This window comes from Palaemon carinicauda, chromosome 1 (genome assembly GCF_036898095.1).
Source record: "Palaemon carinicauda isolate YSFRI2023 chromosome 1, ASM3689809v2, whole genome shotgun sequence".
Taxonomy (NCBI): Eukaryota; Metazoa; Arthropoda; class Malacostraca; order Decapoda; family Palaemonidae; genus Palaemon; species Palaemon carinicauda.
Genome location: NC_090725.1, coordinates 1,432,563 through 1,440,062, shown reverse-complemented (window position 1 = coordinate 1,440,062; position 7,500 = coordinate 1,432,563).

Genomic DNA, 7,500 nt, shown 5'->3' with positions numbered 1-7,500 from the left:
TTATAAATTCCCTGATTTTAATTGTTACATAAAGAAAAAATGGTCCTTGGAGTGGAGGGAAGGCAGCAGGCTATAAAGTAAGCGATCAATTTATAAATTCCCTGATTTTAATTGTTACATAAAGAAAAAATGGTCCTTGGAGTGGAGGGAAGGCAGCAGGCTATAAAGTAAGCGATCAATTTATAAATTCCCTGATTTTAATTGTTAAATATAGAAGAAATGGTGATTGCATAAAGAGGATAGATTCAAGGGGCAAATTGAGGCAAAGTTAAACTTTGATTGGAAATATGCTTCAAGCATCTTCGTTGACTTCATCTTGAAATCATTTTCTTTTATATTTCTTACAGATTATAAAACGGAAACTTAAACAGTATAGGAGCGTCTTGTAGAAATACTAAAAGGGTATCGTTAAGGATCAAATAATCCAATACAAATTTAGTAAAGAATATACATTATCAAATTGCTATATTTTATGGGTCAAGGAAAACGATATATGAAAAATTAAATATTAAAGCTGGACAGCCGATAATGGTAATGATAATACACTTAATTGATCCGTGAAGTTATCATGTAATTCACAACAGTACTAAAAATGTCTTACTTAAATAAGGATACTTTTCGAGTATACAATAATTATAACCCCGCTCACAAGCTATGAAAACCTTTCACTTCCTATCATTCCAGTTACCAAAATTAATAACACCAATAATAATAACATGAGTATATGTAACCCATCACGAAATATGTATAACATTTTTTCATGTACAAATGCTACGTGCTTTCACAATCTGCAAAACAGCAGTTTATTTAATCCATAGGTAAGATTGTTTGTTTCATGAGACGATGTCACAGGATACCAGTAGGCCTACTGGAAGTTTCACGCTTCTACTGTGTATAAATCAGGCCTACTGTTCGTAGGTGAAACCTTTTATATATGATACTGAATGTTCGCAAACCATAATGTTCTATGTAAATGTGACTGGTTATCTAAGGGTACAGCAACTATTCGCAAATGAAATTGATTGTTTGAGGAGTATGTCTCCTATTAGCAGTTGAATCGAACTAATTATATAAAAAAGGAGTTTGCAGATGAATTGATTGTTAGAATTGAGGAGTATGTGTCCTGTTAGCAGTTGAATCGAATTGATTATATAAAAAGGAGTTTGCAGATGAATTGACTGTTAGAATTGGGGAGTATGTGTCCTGTTAGCAGTTGAATCGAACTGATTATATAAAAAGGAGTTTGCAGATGAATTGACTGTTAGAATTGGGGAGTATGTGTCCTGTTAGCAGTTGAATCGAACTGATTATATAAAAAGGAGTTTGCAGATGAATTGACTGTTAGAATTGAGGAGTATGTCTCCTTTTAGCAGTTGAATCGAACTGATTATATAAAAAGGAGTTTGCAGATGAATTGACTGTTAGAATTGAGGAGTATGTGTCCTGTTAGCAGTTGAATCGAACTGATTATATAAAAAGGAGTTTGCAGATGAATTGACTGTTAGAATTGAGGAGTATGTGTCCTGTTAGCAGTTGAATCGAACTGATTATATAAAAAGGAGTTTGCAGATGAATTGACTGTTAGAATTGAGGAGTATGTGTCCTGTTAGCAGTTGAATCGAACTGATTATATAAAAAGGAGTTTGCAGATGAATTGACTGTTAGAATTGAGGAGTATGTCTCCTTTTAGCAGTTGAATCGAACTGATTATATAAAAAGGAGTTTGCAGATGAATTAACTGTTAGAATTGAGGAGTATGTGTCCTGTTAGCAGTTGAATCGAACTGATAATATAAAAAAGGAGTTTGCAGATGAATTGACTGTTAGAATTGAGGAGTATGTGTCCTGTTAGCAGTTGAATCGAACTGATTATATAAAAAGGAGTTTGCAGATGAATTGACTGATAGAAAATGGAATTTTGTATAAATGAAATTTGTGTAACGTACCTGATTTCATTGTTATATCCTTATCATCTCACATATGAAGTATTGTGCTGTTATTTCTTTATTTTCAGTATTTTTTATGTAACATCACATCAGCTTTAATAAGTGCTATGGGATATGAGGGGACAATAAGAAAAATAGCAAGACTTCAATATCAATAAATTATATACATTATGTGAATATATATATATATATATATATATATATATATATATATATATATATATATATAAATATATATATATATATATATATATATATATATATATACATATATATATACTTATATATATATATATATATTCACAGTATATATACACGTTATATATATATATATATATATATATATATATATATATATATATATATATATGTATATATATACATATATATACACACACACACACACACATATATATATATATATATATATATATATATATATATATATATATATATATATATATTCGAAATGGCCAGTTCACACAAATATACCGTAATACTAATATACCAAAATGACATAATTCACAATGATATTTGAGTCAATATTGTCTAAAGCATACTTTTGTATGCATGGCTTCATGCCTTTCCATGAAGATATTTCACGCACACGTTTCACATTTAGTGGCAAAACTTTACGGCCTATTCTTGTGGTTTTGTTAATTCTGTACTTGGTGCGATTGATAAAAGTTTTCATTCAGTTCTGCATTATATTATAAGTTCTTGCATTTAAAGACATAACCATTAAGAAAATTGACAAAGTTTCAAGGGTAAACTATTGGAATACAGCAAAATTATACACAAGCCTATATCTATACCAACACATTCATTTTCATATCGGCATCATCTTCATTATATCCATAATATCGCCAATCCTCGAATACTTCCACTATAATGGTAGAATTGTCTTCATTATATCCAATATACTTTAAATCACCCAACACTTTCACTCCCAGCAGAATTATCTTCATTATATCCGAAATACTTTCAAGATCATGAACTTTTCAATTTCATAGCAGAATTCCATCATTAAACCCAAAATATTCCCCTTCATCCAACAAACTCACTTACATGGCAGAATTATCTTCATAACTTCCAAAAATCTCTTAGTCTTCAACACATCACATATAGCAAGGCACTTCCCCAATTTTGGGGGGTAGCCGACATCAACAAATGAAACAAAACAAAAAAAGGGGACCTCTACTCTCTACGTTCCTCCAACATATTCACTTTAATAGCAAAATTAACTTCCTCTCATCCAAAATACTTTCAAATACATATCCCTATCTCCATAGCAAAATCCTAAATATCCATTATATCTAGAATATGTTCAATCATCTAAGAACTTACTGCCATGGTAAAATTATCTTCATTATATCAGACACTCAACACGGTCGCTTTCATAGAGGAAAAAGCCATAAATCTCTTAATCCCAACATTCAATTTGATAGCAAAATTAACTTCCTTTCATCCAAAATACTTTCAAACGCCTATCCATATCTCCTTCATAGCAAAATCCTAAATATCCATTATACCTGGAATATTTTCAATCATCTAAGAACTTACTGCCATGGTAAAATTATATCAGACACTCGACACGGTCGCTTTCATAGAAGAAAAAGTTCATTATATCCTAAACACTTTCAATCATCACTTACTGTACATGGCAAAAAAATCTTCGTTTCCACTGAAAATACATTCAATCATCCAGAAACTTGCAGACACTTTCTCAGAAGAATCAGTTCATTATATCCTGAATACTTTCAATCTTCACTTGCATAGAAGAAAAATCTTTGTTTTATCTAAAATTACTTTCAATCATCCAGGCAGTTAATTTCATAGCAATGTTGTTTTTAATATAAACATAATAGTTTCAATCACATGACCCTTTCACTTTCATACCAGAATACTTTTAATCATATTCGAAATACTTTCAATTATTCAACATATTCACTTTCTTAGAAGAATTATCTTTATTTTATCCAAATAATACGATTAATCTTCCAACGCATTCACTTTCGCAATCTTCCTTATATCCAGATTATTTCATATCATCCCACAAATTCACATTCAGAGCAAAATTAACTTTATCTTATCCAAAATATTTTATCATTCAGCGCCTTCCTTTTCATAACAGACCTATCTTTACTATATTCAAAATACTTTCACTTATACAATCCATTCATTTTAATATCAGAATTATCTTCAAATTTTCCAAAGTACTTTGAATCCTCCAACTTATTCTTTTTCCTAGCAGATTTATCCTCATTAACTCCAAAATACTCTAAATCCTCCAACACCATTCCTTTCATAGCAGAACTATCTTCATTATATTAAAATACTCTCAATCATTCATGACATCATTATATTCCTTATATACCAAATAATCTCAGTCATCATAAAAAATCACCCAATAGCAGAATCATCTTTCATCGAGAACACATTCATTTTCTTAACCGAATTATCTGCATTGTATTCAAAATACTTTCAGACATCCACCGCATTCACTATTAAAGCAGAATTGTACCAATTATATCTAATACGCTTTCAAATCCTCCAACACTTTCGCCTTCCTGGAATAATTAAAATCATCATATACTAGATACTTTCTATCACCCAAACCTTATGCTTTCAAACCTCCAAACAATTAAGTTTAGAAACGAAATTATCCAAAAATCACAATTTTCAATTGCATTTTCATTATGAATGAGAATGCAATTGAAAATTGGGATTTTTGGATAAATGCCTTCATTTACATCCAAAACTTAAACTTTCAATCATCTGGTCCACTGATTTCCATAACAGAATTATCTTCCTTATATCCAAAATACTTCTTTATCCAATTTCACGGCAAAATGGCTTCCATTATATCCAAACCCTTTCAGTCATACAACACATTTACTTTCATAACAGATTTGCCTTCTGTGAATCCAAACCTTTATTTTTAATCATCACTAAAAGGAATAATCTTTGTTATATCTAAAATCGTCACACTCATAAACTAAATGCCTAAGTCATTTTCTCCACTTGTTTGGAAATAAAAAAAAAAAACCTTCCCATTTCCTAATTCTTTATATCATTATGTTGTTCTTCAATTCACAAATTCTAATTCACAAAGTCTTCTATTAAAAATTTGTGAATTGAAGATCAAGACAATGATATAAAGAATTGGGAAATGAGAAGGTTTCTTTTTTTATTTCCCAACAAGTGGAGAAAATAACTTAGGCAGTTAGTTTATGAGGGTGACGATATACTGCTTGTACATTAATTTCAAACAAATCCACCTTTAGCATAGGATAGCAAGGTGCTAATAATCACTCACTAGCAAAGAGAGAGAGAGAGAGAGAGAGAGAGAGAGAGAGAGAGAGAGAGAGAGAGAGAGAGAGAGAGAGAGAGAGAGAATTCTGGATTAAAAAAGTTTAGTTCCGTTACCTGTTTTGCCTTTTCACTTTCACACCTGAATTATCTTCCTTATATCCAAAGCAATTTCATTTATCCAAAACATTTATTTTCATAGATGAAGTATCTTTGTTATATCCAAAATACTTTTAATCATCCAACATATTTACTTTCGCAACAGAATCAATTTCATAATATACAAAGTGCACATATACAAAACCGATGTGTAGAATTCTCAAAACCGTTCACTTTCATAACAGAATTATTTTCGTATAGAAAATACTTTCAATCATTCAATACATTCATTTTCACATTGGAAATATATTCATTATATCCAAAATACTTTCAATCATTCAAAAAATTCCCTTCCATAGCAAAATAATTATTCTATTCAAAATATTCTAATTCTTCAATCCATTCACTTTCTTAACAGAATAATCTTCATTAAATCCAAAATATTTCCAATCACCAAACTCATTCACTTTCACAGCAGAATAATGTTCATTATATAAAAAAAAAAAACTTTCTATTATCAAATTTATTCACTTTCACTGCAGAAATATCATCATTATATCGTTAGGCATAATCACTTTCAGAACAATAAATATTCATTATATCCAAAACATTTTCATAAGTCAAGCACATTCACTTTCAGAGCAAAATGATATTCATTATATCAAAAAAAAAAAAAAAAAAAAGAAAAAAAAAAAAAAAAAAAAAACTCAACTTATTCACTTTCATAGAATAAATATCTTCATTGTATTAAAAAAACTTTCAATCATCCATCACATTTCCTTTCATAGCAGAATTATCTTCATTATATCCAAAGTATTTTCAAATCATCCAATACATTCGTATTCATAATAGAATCACTTCATGTATTTTTCTTAAAAGATTAATTTCACATTTCTTTTCTTCACCCAGTCTTCCTCCTCCCCATTAATTCCTGCTTTTTTTTCTTTTCTTTTTCATAATATACCTTATCAGCCCAATTTCGTTCGTCGCATGATGGTAATTTTTAACAATCACATAGTCATAATCCTAGGAAAATATTCCCATCCACCACAACTTCACTCTTTTCATCCAACCGCATTCTGGTCAGATACTTTTTTCAGTCACTATACAGCATACATCAGGTTCTTTTCAGATACTTTTTTCAGTCACTATACAGCATACATCAGGTTCTTTTCAGATACTTTTTTTCAATCACTATACAGCATACATCAGGTTCTTTTCAGATACTTTTTTTCAATCACTATACAGCATACATCAGGTTCTTTTCAGATACTTCCTCTTAAGACATCTATCATTTTGAACACTCAATAAGTAATCTCAGGCTGCTGACATTTCGTTTTCGTGTTTCTTTTTCTCAGCCGGTTATTAACTACAACATCTATACTCACAATTCTATGTGAAGTGCAGTTATGCATGAATGTACACAAATTCACGTCCCATAAACAGATGTACAAAAACAGGTGGCATTTTGAGTACTCGTGTTAGTTATGGATAAGACGGTGAGAGAGAAGGTACAAGTTGGCATTTTGAGTACTCGTGTTAGTCATGGCTAAGACGGTGAGAGAGGAGTCCTTAAAATCTGCATTTGGTTTTCTTAATACCATTACAATTGGTTTTGTATACTTAAAAAGTCATCGTACAATTGATTACGCTATTATTTCACTTCACCTGTCTTTACCATTTGAAATTTCCGGGACGTTTTTCATACTTTTCTGGCTCAAATTTCTCACCCTGACATTTGCTGATAAGCGCAACTTCCCTTCTGCATTTATCAGATGTACTTGTTCTTGATATTCATTTCACTTCTCAAAATCCATTTTTCTGTTTTTTATATGTTCGCCATTAAGAAGATATCACTCTTGCGTGGTTTCGTGTCACGACTCCCGCTAATCACTCATCCCTACAGACTAACAAAGAACCCTCGAAATGAAAACGAATTAAATAAATATTCACAATATTTTACAAAATGCTTGACCTCTTCCACACAAATAGGTAATTAAAGTATGAAGAAAAAAATATAAGTATGATACACAAAATCACACAAGAAGATTAACATGAGAATGAAGTGTTGTCTTGCTATTTTCACAAGTACTTAGCATTCAATAGATTTCCGTACTAGGAAAAGATATGACTCAAAAGAGTAT